The sequence below is a fragment of the Muntiacus reevesi genome, chromosome 1 (genome assembly GCF_963930625.1).
Source record: "Muntiacus reevesi chromosome 1, mMunRee1.1, whole genome shotgun sequence".
Classification (NCBI taxonomy): Eukaryota; Metazoa; Chordata; class Mammalia; order Artiodactyla; family Cervidae; genus Muntiacus; species Muntiacus reevesi.
Window position 1 is genome coordinate 163601944 of NC_089249.1, and position 21518 is coordinate 163623461.

Sequence of the window (21518 nt, forward strand, 5' to 3'; positions counted from 1 at the left end):
GGGGCTGTGTCTTTCATTCCTATATATCTAGCATCTAATAAAGGCCTGGTATTTAGAAGTCACAAAAACTTGCGTTAACTATGCTGAATAATTCACTTGTTTTGAATGTGCCCCTCCTTTCCTATCCAGATAACTTGGTCTCTGAGATAAGAGACAGCTGTAAATATAGTTACTGCTTTCAAGGGGCTTAGAGAGTCTAAATGGAGATACCACATATAAAATCACCATCCCCCAAGTTGATTTCTATTTAAATCAATTATTGCACTAAACATGTTGACTCCAAACAGCTCATTTTTAAAGTATAAACTGCTTTCATTTACTTACAGGGTTTGGTTCATATAAAGAACATTTTGGGAAAATAAACTAATAATTATTTCATATGTCAAGAAATTGGAGGCAGTCCCTCCAAACATATGTACATATCTCCTGGTGGAATTCCCCCAGTTGCTGCCTGCCCACAATCTGGTGGTGCTTACCTCTCTGTGGGATTACTAAGGAGTGATTAAAAAAGGGCCCTCCAACTGGGGTTTATGTTCTTGCCTTACATGAGCAGATATGCCTCAGCATCTAGCAAATGCCCCAGATCTTCCCCCTGGTGGACATTTGTCTATGCTTTAGCTCAAAATCATTATTTCTTAAGATAAAAAATGAAAAGCTCAGTTCTGCATATGAGAAATAGTTTGAGTGTTGATTAAAATATAATGTGTGAAAGAATGGTGTGTGAAAGTCAAATAGCTGAAAGACCAAGTGATTTGTATCTTATTTAGCACATTTTCTATTTTCTATCACTGATTACTGTTGGATATACTGGGTCACTGTAAGACTCAATCATAGAATTCTGTTTTCTGACACCACCTGGTATATTGCAATTTAATTCTGACACTAACCACCCAGAGTTAATATCAGATTCCATGGGTTTAAGGGACTGTGATCCCCAAAAGATTGCCCCCACTTCAGATGCCAAAGTGTGGTCCCCAGATCACCTACGCTTCCAACCAGCTGACTACAAATCTGACATACAGGTTCCTATGATTGCTCCCAGGTTCAGTAATTTACTAGAACAACTCACAGGACTAGCAAATGCCATATAAATGCCAGATTTATTATAAAGGATAAAAATCAGGAACGACCAAATGAAGAGACACATAGAGCAAGGCCTGGAAGAGTCCTGCACAGAGCTTCTGTGTCCTCTCTCCATAGATCAGGGCACAGCACCCTCCTGGCACATTGGTGTGTTTACTAATTAGTACACTCCACTGACCTTGAGTGTCCAGAGTTTTGGTTGGGGTTTTATTATTTAGGCCTTGAAGGTCAGACTGGCTCAAAGCCCCAACTATTTAATCACATGGTTTGATCTTTCTGGCACCCAGCCCCCATCCTGAGTCATCTAGCATAAACTCACATGTGCCCAAGAGGATAATGGATAATAAAAATACTTCTGTCACTTGGAAAATTTCAGGAGTTTTAGAAGCTCTTTGTTAGGAACTTGGAACCAGAGACTGATAAATTCCTTATAAGAGTGCCTGGCGTATAAAAAGAAGTTTAGCATAGTAGTTAGGAGTAGTGTAGTAGAAGGTTATTTTATTTCTCTTCCTCATAGGGTTGTGGTAGAGATTAAATGTAAAGCATGTAAAGCACTTTATATAATACATGGTAAGTCTTGAATATATATTAGCTAGTATTAAGGGATGTTTTTGTTTCTTAGGGCTGCTGTAACAAATTATATCACAAATTAAATGGCAGTTTATACTCTCACAGTCTAGGGAATAGTGTTCCAAAATTAAGGTGTCAGTTGAACTATGATCCCTCTGAGACTGGATAGAGTCTTTAGTTGCCTCTTCCTAGTTTGTGATGGTGGCTGTCAGTCCTTGGCTTGCAGTGCATCTCTCCAATCTCTGCCTCTTTTGCCCCATGTTGTTCTGTGTATGTGTGTCTATCTTCACATGGTGTTTTCTTTCTCTTAAAGAGATACCAGTCATATTGGTTTAGGACCCACCCTAATGACCTCAAATACGGACTTCCCTGTAGCTCAAATAGTAAAGAATCTGCCTGCTATGCAGGAGACCCCGGTTTGATCCCTGGGTTGGGAAGATCCTCTGGAAAAGGGAATGGCAATCCACTCCAGTGTTCTTACTTGGAGAATCCAATGAACAGAGGAGCCTGGTGAGCTACAGTCCGTGGGGTTGCAAAAAGTTGAACACGACTGAGCAACTAACACTAATGACTTCATTTGTGGCTCAGCAGTAAAGAATATGCCTGCAGTGCAGAAGACACAGGAGACCCGGGTTTGATCCCTGGATGGGGAAGATTCCCTGGAGAAGGGCATGGCAACCCACTCCAGTATTCTTGCCTGGAGAATCCCATGGACAGAGGAACTTGGCAGACTGCAGTCCATAGGGTCACAAAGAGCCAGACACAACTGAAGTGAGTGAGCACATGAGCACAAAGAACCTATTTCCAAATAAGGTCACATTCACAGGTACCAACAGTCCATAGTTTGGAGAATGTAACTCATAACTGTCTATCCTCTGGCCCCTCAAAATTCATGTCCTTTCCAAGTGCAAAATACACCCCCCCATCTTTATATCCCCCTAAATTTTAACCCATTCCAGCATCCAACCCAAGTCCAGAATCTCATCTAAATAGAACTAACTCAAAAGTCTCAAGTCTTACCTTCTACATCATCTAAATCAGGTACAGATGAAACTTTGCTTTGGTCCATCCTGAGACAAAAATTGCTTTCTATGGACCTGGAAAACAGTTATCTGCTTCCAAGATAGAAAGGTTGGACAGGCTTAGGAAAGACATTTCCTTTATAAAGGTGAGAATGTAAAAGGAACAGAAGGATCACTAGTCTAAAGGAAATTCACAACCCAGCAAAATAAACTCCCATTAAACTTCAAGGCCTGGGAATAATCCTCTGTGACTCAGTGCTCTGTCCTCTGGGCTGGGGCGGGCCCATTCTTTTAACCCAAGAGGGTCCCTTCGGCCCAGGCAGCTCCATCTATGCCTCTGCCCTTGGTGTTAATTAGTCTTCATTTAATTCCATCTCTGTTCCTTTCAGTCCAGGCTGGCAGCACTTCTGCTGATACAAAATTCTGAAAACCTTGTCTGTCTCTATGCAGTTCATTGGTGTCCAAACCATCTGACAAGATCTCTCTCAGATCTTTCCTGGATAACCATGTATCTCTATTCCTAGCTTCTGAGGTGGTTGACTGTGTGCCTTGAGTTGGGTAAATGATTGTCCAGCCACATCCTTGGCCCTGTTTCCAGAGCATGCTGTTTGGATAGGCAGAGAATTTTCCAAATCATCAAGTGCTTGTTCTTTTTTGCTTAACAGTTCTTTCTTCACTTTATCTCTTCTCATATTTATAAACACCAAAGAAATACTGAGCCACATTTCAACACTTTGCTTAGAAATCTGCTCAGCTAAATATCCAAGTTCATCACTTACAAGTTCACCCAGAGACTGAACACAGTTCAGACAAATTTTCTGCTACTTGATTGCAAGAACGCCTTTCCTCCAGTGTCTAATACCATGTTCCTCATTTCCTTCTAAGGCCTCACTGAAAAAGCACCTTTAATATTCATATTTCTACCAGCCACCTTTTTAAGGTAATTTAGTTTTTCTCCTATCAGGTGTCTACTCATTATCCAATTCCAGAGCCATTTCATTTTTAAGTATTTGTTAGAGCAGCACCCCTCCCTCTCTGATCAGCCCCCAAATCTGTTGGTTTCCTGGGACTATCTGAAGCTGGAAAAGGCAAAGAAGTATATTTCCCTGCAGCCTTCAGAGACAGGATGACCCTGCCAACAACTTGATTTCAGACTTCTAGCCTCTAAAACAATGAAAGAAAGAAAGAAAAAAAAAAAAAAAGAAAGAAAAAAAAAAAAAAAAGAAAAAGAAAAAAAAAAAAAAACAATGAAAGAATAAATTTCTGTGGCTTTTTACATCCAGTTTGCAATTCTTTGTTATGGAAGCTGTAAGGAGTCAAAACCAAGGATGTTAACTGAGTTACTGTAGTCATTAGTGAAAGACAGTGAGTATGGGGTATCTCCCAATATCCACCTATATCCAGGGTTTCCTGCTATTTCTCTTTCTTTCTTTTAAACCATATTTGTGTCTAGTTGCGCTGTAAAGTTTACTTTTGTTATGTTAGCAGCTTACAATTTTGTCTTGTTTTATCTCAGGAGAGCAGCCTTAAGTGATTGGTAGGGATGCTTTAGTATCAAGACTACAGACTTTTGGAGCAGTAGGGGCTTTAGTTTTAGAAACCTTCCTTCTGACCAAATGCCAAGTGCTCGTTCTGAGTGCCCAATGTTTTCCTCCTCATGAAAAATACTGTTGTAACACCTGCTTTCAGCAGAGTGAAATAAGAGCTGTAGTGGCACTCATTTAGCCCTTGAATAGACATTTGACCCATAAATGATGAATTACATAATAAGTCCTTTACCAGTACTCCTCACGGACATCTGTGTTTTTCAGTTTTGGGTTATTTTTCAAGGACATATTCTTTTCCTATTCTAATGTGGACCTATACTTTCTTGAATTCCTGTTAGCCAATCTAAGAGCCAGTGTTTGCAGGCCTGTTAGAAGATACTCCATAAATATTGTTTTGCACTGAAGAAGGCTTGTCCATGACACTGCTAGTGAGAGACTAGCTCTAGTGATAAATAAGAGATGTTAGTTGCCAAAGCTATCATTTCAATTTGTCTTGCTTGCACTGAGCTCATTAATAAATTGCCGCAGTGGTAATATGAAAGTAATGAACCTTCTGGCAGCCCAGCTGGGTCACAGAGCATTAGTAGAGACCTTCAGGGCAACTGCCATTGGTATACACAGTTCAGTTAAAAGGTTCCAGCCTTTTTTTTTTTCTTTGAAAGATTTGTGTTTTGCAAAATCCAAGTCCTGTTTTTAATATACTTTCTAAATGAATATATTTGAATTCAACCCAGCAAACATGTATCTGATGCCTACTACTGTCAGGCAGTGTATTAGACCCCGAGACCTAAAGACATATAAGGCATCCCTTAGGACTTCACCATCAAATAGGGAGAAGAGGTATGTAAGCAAGTACTTTTGTAATAGTATTTAAATGTTTTTGAGTATGAACCCAATATAAACAATAGCATGGAAGAGGAAATGATTATCTAGGGAATAGAGCTAAGAAGGCTGAGTAAGAGGCGTTTCATTGATTTTTGAATTAAAGTTTGAAGGATGAGTTGTAAGTTAGCAAGTCTAGTGTATAATGGGAAAAGGGATTTCATTGCAGATAAGTTGAGGGACTGTAGATCCTGTAGAATAAATTAGGGGAAGAAGGTAAAAAGAAGGAGAAGATGGGTAGAAGAGGCTGGAGAAGTAGTCAGGGGCCAAATCTTAAAAAAGATTTAGGTTTTGAAGGACTGTGTATGCAATGCCAAGGACTTTGGTGGCTTTCATTCTATTAGGCTCCATGGATCTGAAGGATTTTAAGCAGAGATGCAATATGGTCAAATTTTTATTTTAGAAAGATTACTCTGGTTGCCATACATAGGATGGAATGGAAGTAGAAAGAGACCAATTAGAAGGCTATTGACTAAGTTTTGTGCAAGCAGGTAACTAACGCCTTTATGTACTACGAAGAGCGTGACCCAGATGGTTTCAAGTCCCAGTTCAGCCGCCTACTGACTTCCTAAACTAACCCTGGAATTTACTCATCAGAGAAATGGGAATAATAGTAATCTCTCACTGGATATTATGACCAATCATATGAAATAACATATATATATATATGTATATGTGTGTGTGTGTGTGTGTGTGTATATATATATATATATATATATATATGGAATTGCTCCAAAGAGCTGAATATAAAAGTTAGCTTTTATATTTCAACTTCTGTCTTTGGTGAGTTTTGGTTAACTTATAACCAAATTTAGGGTTTTTAAGAAGCACTTTCACTTTCCTTCTACAACTCTGTCCAAATAAAACAAAGGAATCAGAACATTTACAAACGTTTTATAGGCACATTAAGATCTACATTCCAGAATTTTCCAAACAATAAAAATTATATATGTTAATAACTAAAGCTTTATCTTTTGGATGCCCTGCTAGACTCTCAGAGAATCAGGCTGAGTATCTTTGTTGAGTCAGTGGTGCAATAAGAAAAGATTGGAGCCCTAGCTCAATAAATAAACTTTTTTGGGGAAAAAAATTTGTTTATTTATGTGGCAATGTCAGGTCTTATTTGATGCATGTGGATCTTTATTGCAGTGTACAGACTCTGTAGTTGCAACACTCTGACTTAGTTGCCCCATGGCATGTGGGCTCTTAGTTCCCTGACCAGGGATCAAACCCAAGTTCCTGCATTGCAAGGCGGATTCTGAACTGCTGGACCACCAGGGAAGTCCCTAACAAATGAGCTTTATAGCTGGGAAATAGCGTCAGAGTACTCTGCCTCTGTTTCTTCAGGTGTCTAATAATAATGTGACTAGATGTCCTTGCTACCTTGTGTCTCTCTTGTGAGGATCACATTCTTTTCTTAAGTAAACACTCACTAAACTACTATTCTAGATAACTGTTATGAAGAATGTAGAAATGAATCAGATCTGGATCGTAATTTCAAGGGAATCATAGTGCTAAAAGACCTGTAAAAGATGAATATAGATAATTGTAATACAAATAGGATGATTGTGAGTCAGCTAACTTTGAAAACTACAAAGGACTTTGAAACTGGAAGTCATATTATACAAAATATTGTTTTATTTTATAAAGTCTATCTCACATATTCTCATTATTTAAAGTGCTTTTCCAAGTAAAACTGAGATAGAGTCACTTTCTGGATACTTGTGGAAAATAAATGATAAAGATAGATTCAGATTTTAGGTAGATTTCTAAACCTGCTTGCATATTTTGACCCCAGACTTGATCAGGCTTAATATTCACTGATACCAAGTAATTTGATTAAGGTACTCTGAGCCTCAGGTTGTGTGTGTGTGTGTGTGTGTGTGTGTGTGTAATGGAGATAATATCACCTACCTTTCAGGTTTGTTGTGATGAAATGGTAATTATATGTAAAAGTGCTAAAAAAACAATATTCATTCTTTCCTTCAATCTCTAACCTACCCTCCTTTTCACTATTGCTCTATGTTGAGCTTTGAAAAACAGCAGTTTCTTTGATATATTTTAAGGTGTTCTTTTTAACTTATGAAAAATTTCAAACATATGATAAAATTGAAAGGGTTTTGCATGGAAAACCTTATGTCCACCACCTATATTTTACTATGACTTACAAATATCACATATCAGCTTATCTATCTCTTTTCTAACCCAGTGGTATTAAAATTTCTCTGATAACTCTTTAGGACTTTTCTGAAAGAGTTTTTTTTTTTTAATTTTTTTTTAACTAGTTTGGAGTCCAGGAGTGCAAGTACATTTCAGATATTTGTAGTTACATTACATTTCCCCTATTTACATTGTTTTGTGCCTGCAGATGTTTTGTGCCTTATAAATGTTATTTATAAGGTTATTCATTGTTTGGATCTCTGTACTATCTGTGCTCCTCCTACACTATCATTTCTTACCTTAACTCATCCCATTTGCATTTTCCTGAGAATGTCTTCAGTTAGTCTTTTTTTATTGTCGCATTTAGATTGGGTTCTTTATAGTAGTGGTTGTCTCTCTTTTTAAAGTATCTTTTAATATTAATTTTTAAAAATACTGTACTTTTTGTGGCTAGTGGTAAACATTACAGCTGAAAGCTTTGCATGTAAGGGGGCATGCCAACACAGGTCTTTATTTTAAGTTTTTAAAATATATTTATTTTTGGCTGCACTTGGTCTTTTGTTGCTGTGCATGGGCTTTCTCTAGTGGCAAGCAGGGACTACTTTCTACTTACAGTGCATGGGTTTCTTGTAGTGGTGACTTCTTGTTGCGAAATACAGGCTCTAAACGCGCGGGTTTTAGTACTTGTTGCACATGGGCTTAGTTGCTCCATATAATGTGGCATCTTTGGGACCAGAAGTCAAACCTGTGTTCCTTGCATTGACAGGTGGATTGGATTCTTAACCACAGGATCACTGGGGAAGTCCCATAGCACAGGTCTTAAAATTTCAGGTGTCTCACTACTCTTCTTTAACTCCCATTTCTTATTTCCATACTTGGATTTCTTCCCCAGGACACTTGGTCTGTTTAGTATGCTACAGAAGTAAATACAGTCCTTTACCTGTTTGTTTAGAAGCACTCAGCATTGATTTCTCCATTATGTAGCTCAATTTTGATTATAGGTTAAAAAAGTTCTTCAGTTTCTGAGTCTTTGATGTTACTCTTTCCTACTTCCCAGTGCTGCTAGGTAGCTATATACTTTCTCATATTTTTAGAATCTTCTTTTGTCATCTCAGTGTATGTCTTTTAAATGTTTTAATCAGAAAGAATTTGCCTTTGTCTTATGTGGATTTTCTTAATAAGCTGTGAGTACTGTATTCAGAAAACTCTTTTTGAAAAGTAAATTATAGTCATGATTATGTCTATCAACTCCTTACATCCCCTCATTACCTTTATGTAATGATCTTGTCAGATTTGAGAGTGACTTACAGATACTAAAGTACCCAACTTGTTTTTGTTACATTTTTAGAGATTTTTTTTTCTTTATTTCTCTCAGAAATCAACTATGAGTTTTAGTTACAAACCATCTAAATACATTGTTTAAAGTCAGAAAGTAGTCACTTTCTGGTCATGTCATGTTTTCCTTTTATGCTGGTTTTTTTGTTAATGATTAGGTTTCACTTATTTCATTTGAAAATAGTGGCTCCTCTATTCTAGGCGAGTCAGTTCTTTGCATCAGGTGGCCAAAGTATTGGAGTCTCAGCTTCAGCATCAGTCCTTCTGATTTCCTTTAGGATTGACTGGTTGGATCTCCTTGCTGTCCAAGTGACTCTTAAGAGGCTTTTCCAACACCACCGTTCAAAAGAATCAGTTCTTCGGCACTCAGCTTTCTTTATAGTCCAACTCTCACATCTACACATGACTACTGGAAAAACCATAGCTTTGACTAGATGAACCTTTGTTGGCAAAGTAATGTTTCTGCTTTTTAATAAGCTGTCTAGGTTTCTTCCAAGGAGCAAGCATCTTTTAATTTCATGGCTGCAGTCACCGTCTGCAGTGATTTTGGAGCCCAAAAAAGTAAAGTCTGTCATTGTTTCCACTGTTTCTCCATCTATTTGCCATAAAGTGATGGGACCAGATGCCATGATCTTAGTTTTCTGAATGTTGAGTTTTAAGTCAACTTTTTTGCTCTCCTCTTTCACTTTCATCAAGAGGCTCTTTAGTTCTTTGCTTTCTGCCATAAGGGTCATGTCATCTGCATACCTGAGGTTACTGGTATTTCTCCTGACAGTGTTGATTCCAACTTGTGATTCATCTCACCTGGCATTTTGCACGATGTATTCCGCATATAAGTTAAATAAGCAGGGCGACAATATACAGCCTTGACGTACGCCTTTCCCAATTTGGAACTGGTGTGTTGTTCCATGTCCAGTTCTAACTGTTGCTTCTTGACCTGCATACAGATTTCTCAGGAGGCAGGTCAGGTGGTCCGATATTTCCATCTCTTTAGGAATTTTCCACAGTTTCTGGTGATCCACACAGTCAAAGGCTCTGGCATAGTCAATAAAGCAGAAATAGATGTTTTTCTGGAACTCTGTTGCTTTTTCGATGATCAAATGGATGTTGGCAATTTGATCTCTGGTACCTCTGCCGTTCCTAAATCCCAGCTTGAACATCTGGAAGTTCCTAGTTAGCATACTGCTGAAGCCTGGGTTGGAGAATTTTGAGCATTACTTTGCTAGCATGTAGGATGAGTGCAGTTGTGCAGTAGTTTGAGCATTCTTTGACATTGCCTTTCTTTGGGATTGGAATGAAAACTGACCTTTTCCAGTCCTGTGGCCACTGCTGAGTTTTCCAAGTTTGCTGGCATTTTGAGTGCAGCACTTTCACAGCATCATCTTTTAGGATTTGAAATAGCTCAACTGGAATTCCATCACCTCCACTAACTTTGTTCGTAGTGATGCTTCCTAAGGCCCTGTTAACTTTGGACTCCAGGATGTCTTGCTCTAGGTGAGTGATCACACCATTGTGATTATCTGGGTTGTGAAGATCTTTTTTGTATAGTTCTTCTGTGTATTCTTCTCCCCTCTTCTTAATATCTTCTGCTTCTGTTAGGTCCATACCATTTCTGTTCTTTATTGTGCCCATCTTTGCATGAAAATTTCCTTTGATATCTCTAATTTTCTTGAAGAGATCTCTAGTCTTTCCCATTCTGTTGTTTTCCTCTGTTTCTTTGCACTGATCACTGAGGAAGGCTTTTTTATCTCTCCTTGCTGTTCTTTGGAACTCTGCATTCAAATCTTTCCTTTTCTCCTTTGCCTTTCACTTCTTTTCATAGCTGTTTGTAAGGCCTCCTCAGACAACCATTTTGCCTTTTTGCATTTCTTTTTCTTGGGGATGGTCTTGATCACTGCCTCTTGTACCGTGTCCTGAACCTCTGTCCATAGTTCTTCAGGCACTCTGTCTATCAGATCTAATTCCTTGAATCTATTTGTCACTTCCACTCTCTGGTCGTAAGGGATTTGATTTAGGTCATACCTGAATGGTCTAGTGGTTTTCCCTACTTTCTTCAATTTCAGTCTGAATTTGGCAATAAGGAGTTCATGATCTGAGCCACAGTCAGCTCCCAGTCTTGTTTTTGCTGACTGTATAGAGTTCTCCACATTTGGCTGCAAAGAATATAATCAACCTGATTTTGAAATTGACCATCTTGTGATGTCCATGTGTAGAGTCTTCTCTTGTGTTGTTGGAAGAGGGTGTTTGCTTTGACCAGTGTGTTCTCTTGGCAAAACTCTATTAGCCTTTGCCCTGCTTCATTCTGTACTCCAAGACCAAATTTGCCTGTTACTCCAGGTGTTTCTTGACTTCCTACTTTTTCATTCAAGTCCCCTATGATGAAAAGGACATCTTTTCTGGATGTTACTTCCAGAAGGTCTTGTAGGTCTTCACAGAACCATTCAACTTCAGCTTCTTCAGGATTATTGGTCGGGGCATAGACGTAGATTACCGTGATACTGAATGGTTTGCTTTGGAAACTAACAGAGATCATTTCTGTGTTGTTGAGATTGCATCCAAGTACTGCATTTCAGACTCTTTAGTTGGCTTTGATAGCTACTTCATTTCTTCTAAGGGATTCTTGCCCACAGTAGTATGGTCATCTGAGTTAAATTCATCCATTCCAGTCCATTTTAGTTCGCTGATTCCTAGAATGTCAATGTTCACTCTTGCCATCTCCTGTTTTACCACTTCCAATTTGCCTTGATTCATGGACCTAACATTCCAGTTTCCTGTGCAATATTGCTCTTTACAGCATCAGACCTTACTTCCATCACCAGTCACATCCACAGCTGGGTGTTGTTTTTGCTTTGGCTCCGTCTCTTCATTCTTTCTGGAGTTATTTCTCCACTGATCTCCAGTAGCATACTGGGCACCTACCAACCTGGGGAGTTCATCTTTCAGTGTCCTATCTTTTTGCCTTTTCATTCTGTGCATGGGATTCTCAAGGCAAAAATACTGAAGTGGTCTGTCATTCCCTTTTCCAGTGGACCACATTTTGTCAGAACTCTCCACCATGACCCTCCATCTTGGTGGCCTGCTGCAGGGTCGAGGGCACTGAGTGTAGCAGTGCATGCATGGGACCTTTGAAGGAGGTCGCCATTGTCTTCCTTACCTCCACCATAGTTTGGCCTCAGGTCAAATAACAGGGAGAGAACACAGCCCTGCCCTTCAACAGAAAATTGGATTAAAGATTTACTGAGCATGGCAGCCTATCAGAACAAGACCCAGTTTCCCCCTCTGACAGTCTCTCCCATCAGGAAGCTTCCGTAAACCTCTTATCCTTCTCCATCGGAGGGCAGACAGACTGAAAATCACAGTCACAGAAAACTAACCAATCTGATCACATGGATCACAGCCTTGTCTAACTCAGTGAAACTATGAGCAATGCAGTGTAGGGCCACCCAAGATGGACGGGTCATAGTGGCACATAGTACTTAATATTTAATTTGTATTATTTATTTCTTCTAGTTATGGGTTGTCTTAACACAATAGCCACATGGCTAATGTAACTGAATTATGAAATATTTAATTTCAATTAATTTAAAGACAGTCTCCATACAGTTATTGGAAAATTTTTAACTATTTTGAGTAATTTTAACTATAAAAATTTTCTTTTCAGCTGTTAAGTTTTATGAAAAATAAATATCAAGTATTTCTGATGAAAATTTAGCATCTGAATTGAGATAAGCTATACTTACAAATACACATCAGATTCTGATGACTTAATATTAAAAAGAATATAAAGTGTTTCCATTGATTTTTATAGTGATTACTAGCTGAATGATAATATTACAATATATTGGAATAAATAAAATGCATTATTAAAATTATTTTCACCTTTTCCTTTTTTTACTTTTTAAAATGACAGACACTTAAAATGACGTAAGTATTTTGTATGTTGAAGTATACAATATACTTGAAGTATATTTCTGTTGGATAGCACTGTTCTAGACCCTGGGTCAAGGGGAAAAGCAGTGGAGTATAGACTGGGGGAGTTGCTTTTTCTACTTACACAAATACCTCTGGAGATTCCAGAGTCTCCAGATTCCAGAATCTGGGTGGAATCTCCACCCAGTGAAGCCTTCCTCTCCCATCAAATTAATCCTACTTCCTACCTTTTTGCTGAAAACCAGTGCCTTTGATGAGCTTCTCCTTGCTGATAGGAGTGTTTTGTATTCTTCAGGTATTTCAGGAGGAAAAAAGTTATGAGTCACTGCTGTATGTTAAAGAGTATCACACAGGTTCAACATTGATCCATGATTTTGATGAAATAAATTTCTGGAGATCTCTTAACTAATACTAGCATATAAAATTGCTCTCTGAAATACAATGTACCACTAATCCTGGTCTATTGAACCCTAGAGACTTGAAATGAAGAAGAATTAAAGTAGATTTTAGTTAAGAGATGAGTTGCTGAATCAAAAGCTAAGGAAGCTGAGGAAAGCATCTTGTGTCCTAAAGCTAATTTTCCCAGATTTTAAAAAAAAACTCAAAAAGCGAAGTAACCATACATTTCTGTCTCTGAATTGAAACTGGACTTATATTTTTTTTTTCTTCTCATGCTTCTTGGTTCCTGATGAGTCTGTAGTTATATACAAAGATTTTCTGACTTGCTTTAAAAAGTTTTATTCTCAAGAAGTAGCATGAAGAAAGTTTCTAGTAAATGTTGAGTGACTGCTGGCAAGTGTTACCACTCTTCTGCCTTAGCTGTTTAGAATGCTTATTATATATTCTTCCTCTATCACCCCTAAATAATTTTTTAAATCTATAATATTCTTTCGCTTAATACATGTGTCAAAGCTTATTCCATACCCTCGCAGTCAAATCAGTTTTCTAGAGAAGAGAGCCCTTTGCTGAGACTGCTGTTTCAGATTCACATAAGATACATTTCCCTGGAAGCCCCTTTGTGTGGTCTAGCCTTCCTATTGCAGTGAAGAAAGCAGTGATCTCAGTGTCCCAACTAGAAACGGGTGTCAAGACAATTGCCTGAGTAGCTCACAGGAAGACAGCTGATCTCATTTGATAAATTTTCCTTCTTTTAATAGCAATAGTATTTTCTACAAAACCATAAAATCAAACACATGTAAGGGTGGATGATGAAGAAACAGAGGCATGCAGCTAGTTTGTGGTAAACATGGGACCTGCCTAAGTTCTAATCTTTTGGTTTTAAAGTGAGGAATTTGAAGCCCTGAGGGGGTGGCTTCAGTGAATGAACTAGGAATGAACCAGGCCAAGTTTCAAAGCTGCATCTCAATTTCTTGGTATAGAAAAACCATATTTCCCCCAAGTTTGTAATTCTGTAAGTTTCCTGCAAGACCCTGGAAAATGTCAGGAATTCGTAACTTCTTTAGGATGAGAACCTGAGACTTTGGGGGATGATTTATGAAATAGTTTATAGATACTGCTCTGTTAATGAGTCCAAATTACTATATGTACCTGTCTGTATGGTCTAAACAGTGAGGATTTACTCTCTCCTCAGAACTGTACATCTAAGGAATTAGTTCCTAACTAGGACTGTATCCTATTACATTCTAACAGAATAAAGTTGATCTTGAGATCTCTGCTACTGTGAGGCATAGACATCTCTCAAAGGTCTACTTGGGCAGTGTGAACAGATTGAAAAATGATGAACAGGTTAATAATCTCTTTATCAGTCCCCAAAGCCATATGAATCTGACCTCAGGTTTTAATTTTGTTTCTTTAAAACTTTTAAGTGGCTCCTGTCTGCATATGGTTACATACTTTCAAATTTTCACTCCAGAAAACCTTGGGGAAATAAGTCACTCTTAGAAGCTTAGTGTTCTGGATAGCTACAGGTTTATTCCATTACACTTTAAAGCTTATTTTTAACAATTTTAATTGGAAATTATCCTAAAATAGATTATACTATTCTTCCTTCTGTTTAGTTTGTTGGGTCTAATTTTAACTGTTTCTTAATGACTGAAATCCTTACAAAGTATGTGTGTATATATATAAAGGATACAGAGTTCCATGGACTTTTAGTAGTCTGTTTATAACTCCGTTTTAACCACAAGCCCATGTTTGGTGCATAATTTTATAAGATTTAAGGTTTTCAGGAATGCATACTGTTATAAAAACTCCTGGATTTAAGTCTGTGGATCACAACTGAAAAGGTTTGAAAGCCACTGCCTTAGTAAGCTCTTTCCTTGTGCTAATAGTAATTTCTTGCGTCATGTAGGACTTGAGTGTTTGCCAAACCTCTCTCTATATGATATAGCCTATGACAAGTAAACTAGGGAAGGGATTTATTTCTTGTTGTTTTTAAACTATAGTAGACAAGGATAATGAAACCAGAGAGAGTATAGACTTTGAAATTGGCCTTTAATTTTAGCCTTTCCATTTAGTAGCCGTGTGACCTTGATGCTATAATTAATCTTAACTTCAGAACCTCAGCTCTTCCCCCCCCCCCCCATTTAAATGAAAGATGCCAGATTTTTGGGTACTTTAAATCAGGGGTCTCCAGCCCCTGGGCTGTGAACCAGTACCAGTCTGTGGCCTGTTAGGAACTGGGCCACACAGCAGGAGATGAGCCACAGACGAGCGAGCAAAGCTTCAGCTGCAGTTACAGCCACTCCCCATCACTTGCATTACCGCTGAGTTCTACCTCCTGTCAGATGAGCAGTGAGGGGTGTAATTACTTCAGTATATATCACAATGTAATAATGATAGAAATACCATGCACAATAAATGTAATAAACTTGAATCATCCCAAAACCACTCCCCGCCCCATCCATGGAAAAGTTGTCTTCCATGAAACTGGACCCTGGTGCCAAAAAGATTGGGAACTTCTGCTTTGAATCAAGTAAATGATCAAGGGATTGATGTAAGAAGAAAACATAAGATTTGTAAATATTTATGCATCCAGCATAGGAGCAGCTCAATACATAAGGCAAGCACTAACCAGACATAAAAGGGAAGTTGGCAGTAATACAGTAGTACTAGGGAACTTAACACCCCACTTACACCAATGGACAGATCATTAAAACAAAAAGGAAACACAAACCTTAAATGACACATTAGACCAGGTGGACCTCATTGATATCTTCAGGTCTTTCTATCCAAATGCAGAATACATTTTCTTCTCAAGTGCACATGGAACATTTTCCAGGATAGAGATCTTGGGTTACAAATCAAGCCTTGGTAAATTTAAGAAAAATGAAATTATATCAAGCATCTTCCCTGACCACAATGTTATGAGACTAGATATCAATTACAGGAAAAAAAATATAAAAAACACATGAAGATTAAACAGTATGATTCTAAATAATGAATAGGTTACTGAAGAAATAAAAAGAGAAATTAGAAAATTGCTAGAAATGAATGGCAACAAAAACTATAACCCAAAACTTGTGGGATGCAACAAAAGCAGTCCTAAAAAGGAAGTTTATACCAATACAATCCTACGTCAAGAAACAAGAAAAACAGAATAGGCAACCTCACTTTACACTTTAAGCAACTGGAAAAACAAGAATTAAAAAAAAACCCTAAAGTTAGTAGAAGGAAAGATATCAAAGATATAGCATTGAAAAAGAAATGAAATAATAGTAAAGATTAATAAAACTAAAAGTGGTTTCTTTGAAAAGAAAAACAAAACTGACAAACCATTAGCCAGACTCATCAAGGAAAAAAAGGGAGAAGAATCAGATTAACAAAATTAGAAATGAAAAAGGAGAGGTTACAACAGACAATGTAGAAATACCAGGGATCATAAGAGACTATTATGAGCAAAAATGGACAATAAAATGGAAAACCTTGGAAAAATGGATAGATTCTTAGAAAAATTCAACCTTCCAAGGAAGAAATAGAAAGTATGAACAAGCCAGTCACAAGCAGTGAAATCTAAATTATGATTTTTAAAAAATCTACCCCCAAAACAAAAGCCCAGATGGCTTCATAGGTGAATTCTGTCAAACATTTAAGAAGAGCTAATGGCTATCCTTCTGAAACTCTTTCAGACAATTAGAGAGGAAGGAACACTTCCAAACTCATTCTACAAGGACGCCATCACCCTAATACCAAAACCAGATAAAGATAGCACAGAAAAAGAAAGTTTCAGGCCAGTATCACTAACAAACATAGATGCAAAAATCCTCAACAAAATTATAGCAAACAGAATACGACAGCACATTAGAAAGATCATATACCATGATCAAATCATGTTTATCCCAGGGATGCAAGGATTCTTCAGTATACACAAATCAATCAGTGTGATACACCATATTAACAAGTTGAAAAATAAAAAACCATATGATAATCTCAGTAGATGCATAAAAAGCTTTCAACAAAATTCAGCACCTGTTTATACCAGTGCTTCAAAAAACAGACACAGAAGGAACCTACCTCAACATAAAGGCCGTATATGCCAAACCCAGAGCAAGCATTATTCTCAGTGGTGAAAAACTGAAAGCATTCTTTCTAAGGTTGGAAACAAGACAAAGGTGCCCACTCTCACAGCTGTTATTCAGCATAGTTTTAGAAGTCCTAGCTATGGCAATCAGAGAAGAAAAGGAAATAAAAAGAATCCAAATTGAAAAAGAAGAAAAATTCACTGTTTTTAAACAATATGATACTATACATAGAAAACCCTAAAGATACTGTCAGAAAATTACTAGAGCTAATCAGTGAATTTAGTAAAGTCACAGGATACAAAATCATTACACATAAATCCCTTGCATTCCTATACACTAACAACAAAAAATCAAAAAGAGAAATTAAGGAATCAATCCCATTTACCACTGCAACAAGAAGAATAAAATACCTAGGAATAAAACTATTCAGGGAGACAAAAGAGCTGTGTACAGAAAACTATAACACACTGATAAAAGAAAACAAAGATGACAGATGGAGAGAGATTCCATGTTCCTGGGTTGGAAGAATCAATATTGTGAAAGTGACTATACTACTAAATGCAATCTACAGATTCAGTGCAGTCACTGTCACATTATCAGTTACATTTTTGACAAAACTAGAACTAGGATATTTCAAAGTTTCTTTGGAAACACGAAAGACCCCGAATAGCCAATTCAGTCTTGAGAAAGAAGAATGGAGCTGGAAGAATTAACCTTCCTGACTTCAGACTGTGCTACAAAGTTGCAGTCATCAAGACAGTATGGTATTGGTGCAAAAACAGAGATATAGACCAATGGAACAAGATAGAAACCCCAGAGATAAACCCACAGGCACCTAACCTTTGAGAAAGGAGACAAAAATTTATAGTGATGAAAGATAGTCTCTTCAGTAAATAGTGCTGGGAAAACTGGACATGTGAAAGTATGAAATTAGAACCCTTCCTAACACCATACACAAAGAACAAAGATAAACTCAAAATGTATTAAAGACCTAAACATAAAACCCAAAGCTATAAAACTATTGGAGAAAAATGTAGGCAGAAGACTCTTTGATATAAATCACAGCAAGATCCTCTGTGACCCACCTCCTATAGTAATGGAAATAAAAACAAACAAGTGGGACCTAATTACACTTAAAAGCTTTTGCACAGCAAAGGAGACTATAAACAAGGTGAAAAGACAACCCTCAAAATGGGATAAAAAATTGCAAATGAAACAACTGACAAAGGATTAATTTCTAAAATGTACAAATAGTCTGTGCAACTCAATACCAGAAAAACAAACTACGTAATAGAAAAGTAGGCAGAAGACCTAAACAGACCTTTCTCCAAAGACCTACAGGTAGCTAATAAATACAGGAAAACATGCTCAGCATCGTTCAGTATTAGAGAAATGCAAACCAAAAACTATAATAGATATGACTTCACACCAGTCAGAATGGCCATCATCAAAAAATCTATAAACAGTTAATGCTGAAGAGAGTGTGGCGAAAAAAGGACCTTGTTGCTTTGTTGGTGGGAATGTATATTGACATAGTCACTATGGAGAAGAGTATGGAGATTCCTTAAAATAACTAGGAATAAAACTACCGTATGACCCCGTAATCCCACTACTGGGCATATACCCTGAGGAAACCATAATTGAAAAAGATGCATGTCCCCCAGTGTTCATTGCAGCACTATTTACAGTAGCTAAGACATAGAAGTAACCTGGTTGTCTATCAACAGATGGATGGATAAAGAATCTGTGGTATATATACACAATGGAATATTCCTCAGCCATATAAAGGAACACAATTGAGTTTATTCTAATGAGGTATATGAACCTAGAGCTTTTTATACCGAGGAAGTAAGTCAGAAAGAGAAAAACAAATATCATATATTAATGCATGTATATGGAATCTAGAAAGATGATACTAATGAACCTATTTGCAGGGCAGTAATGGAGACGCAGATATAAAGAACAGACTTGTGAACACAGGATGAGAAGAAGAGGGTGGGAAGAATTGAGACAGTAGCATGAAAACATATACACTACAATATATAAAATAGATAGCCAGTGGGTGTTTTCTGTGTGCCTCAGGGAACTCAAATTGGGGCTCTGTGACAAACTAGAGCAGTGGGATGGGGTGAAAGGTGTTAGGGAGGTTCAAGAGAGCAGGGACGTATGTATACCTACGACTGATTCATGTTGATGTATGGCAGAAACCAACACAATAAAGCAATTATCCTTCAATTAAAAATATATTAAAAAATACATAACAAAATTTATCATTTTAACCATTTTAAGGCTTAAGTACATTTATAGTGATGTATATAGCCTTCGCTGCTGTCCAACTCCAGAATATTTTCATCATTTCAGACAGAAACTCTGTACTCATTAAATCATAACTCTCCATTCCCCCTGTTTGCCCAGCCCCTGGTAACCTCTGTTCTACTTCCTTTCTCTAGGAATTTCCCTATTCCAGTCGCCAAGTGCAAGTGAAATCATACAGTAGTTAGCCTTTTGTACTTGGCTTATTTCACTGAGCATGTTTTCAAGATTCATCCACATTGCAGCATGTATCAGAATTTTATTCCTTTTTATGGCTTAATAGTATTTGATTGTAGGTATAAGCCTCATTTTATTTATTCATTCACTTATTGGTGGACACTTAGATTGTTTCTACCCTTTTGCTATTGTGAATAATGCTGCTCTGAACATTTGTGTACAGGTACCTGTTTCAGTCCCTGTTTTCAGTTCTTTTGGGAATATACCTAGAAGTGGAGTTACTGGGTCATTTGGTAATTCCATGTTTAACTGTTTAAAGTTTTCCACAGCAGCTGCACCATTTTTTCATTTCCACTAGCAATTCACAAGGGCTCTAATTTCTTCATATCCTTGCTAGTACTTATGATTTTTCTTGTTTTTTCTTCATAATAACCAACCCAGTGGATGTGAAGTGGTATCTCATTGTGACTTTAACTTGCACTTTCCTAATAATTAATGATGTTGCTTTTTATGTACTTATTGGCCATCTATATAGATAAATAGGGACTTCCCAGGTGGAACTAGTGATAAAGATCCTGCATACCAATGCAGGAAATGTAACAGACGTGGATTCAATCCCTGGGTCCGAAATATCCCCTAAAGAAGAGCATGAAAGCCCACTCCAGTGTTCTTGCCTGGAGAATCTCATGGACAGAGGAGCCTGGTGGGCTGCTGTCCATGGGATCTCAAACAGTTGGACATGACTGAAGCAATTTAGCATGCACACATAGATAAATGGAGAAATACCTATTCAGGTCCTTTGCTAATTTTTCAGTTGGATTATTTGAGGGTTTCTTTCTTTCTTTCTTTCTTTCTTTTTTTTTTTTTTGTCATTGAATTGAGGAGTTCTGTACATAGATTCTGGAGATTAGTCCCTTATCAGATAAATGATTTGCCAATGTTTTCTGCCATTTTGTAGGTTTTCTTCTCATCCACGTGACAGTGTTCTTTGATGCACAGTCTTTTTCATTTTGATGAAGTTCAGTTTGTCTGTTTTTTCCTTTTGTTGCCTGAGATTTAGAAGTCAAATTCCAGAATTATTGCCAAATTCAGTTTTGTGAAGATTTTCTTCTGTTTTCTCTAAAAGTTTTATAATTTTAGCTCTATTTAAGTTTTGGTTTTGATACATTTTGAGTTAATTTTTATATACAATGTAAGCTAAAGGTTCATCTTTATTCTTTGGCATGTGGATATCCAGATTTCCTAGCATCATTTGTGGAAAAGAGTATTTTTTTCCCGTTGAATGGTGTTGGCACCTTTCTTAAAAATCATTTGACTGTATATATTTGCGTTTATTTCTGAGCTCTCTATTCTGTTGGTCTGTGTGCCTGTCCTTCTGCTAGTACCCCCCCCCCCCCACACACACAAACTATTTCAATTACTATAGCTTTATAGTAAGTTTTGAAGCCAGGAATTGTGAGTCTTCCAATATTATTCTTCATTTTCAAGATTGTTTAAGCTATTAGAGGTCCTTGAGATATTATGTGAATTTTAGGATGGCTTTTTCTATTTTTGCAGAAAAACACCATTGGGATTTTGATAGGGATTGCATTGAGTCTGTAGATCTTTATGTAGTATTGTTGTCTTAACATTAGTCTTCTAATTCATGAATGTAAATGTCTTTATACTTCATTGATTCTTCAGTTTCTTTCAGTGATGTTTGTAGTTTTCATTGTATAATACTTTGGTTATATGGCTGTTATATATCTCACAGTGAATTAATAGAGTAACCTTCTAGTTTATCCATTATTGTTTAAAATGACCTATTAATACCCTGAAAAGTCTTTTCTGTTTTTAACAGAATCAGGGTTCTGAACTCAAAAAGCTGAGGGAAGGATCCTGGAAATTGGAAACTTAACTAAATTACTGCCCATGGAAAGCCCTTCTGGGTGTTCAGCCTGCTGATTTTCTCTGATTAAAACCTAATTTTATTGCAGGTCTTTGATCTACAATTGTTCACATTTCTAATTTTTTTTAAT

The 21518-nt window shown here is 37.3% G+C and overlaps 1 protein-coding gene across 16 annotated transcripts in view; it reads left to right on the forward strand.

Moving 5' to 3' along the window:
• The window catches only part of SCMH1 (Scm polycomb group protein homolog 1), a 214210-nt gene that overhangs the window by 28122 nt on the left and 164570 nt on the right, over positions 1–21518 (forward strand). The gene's annotated exons all lie outside the window — the stretch shown is intronic.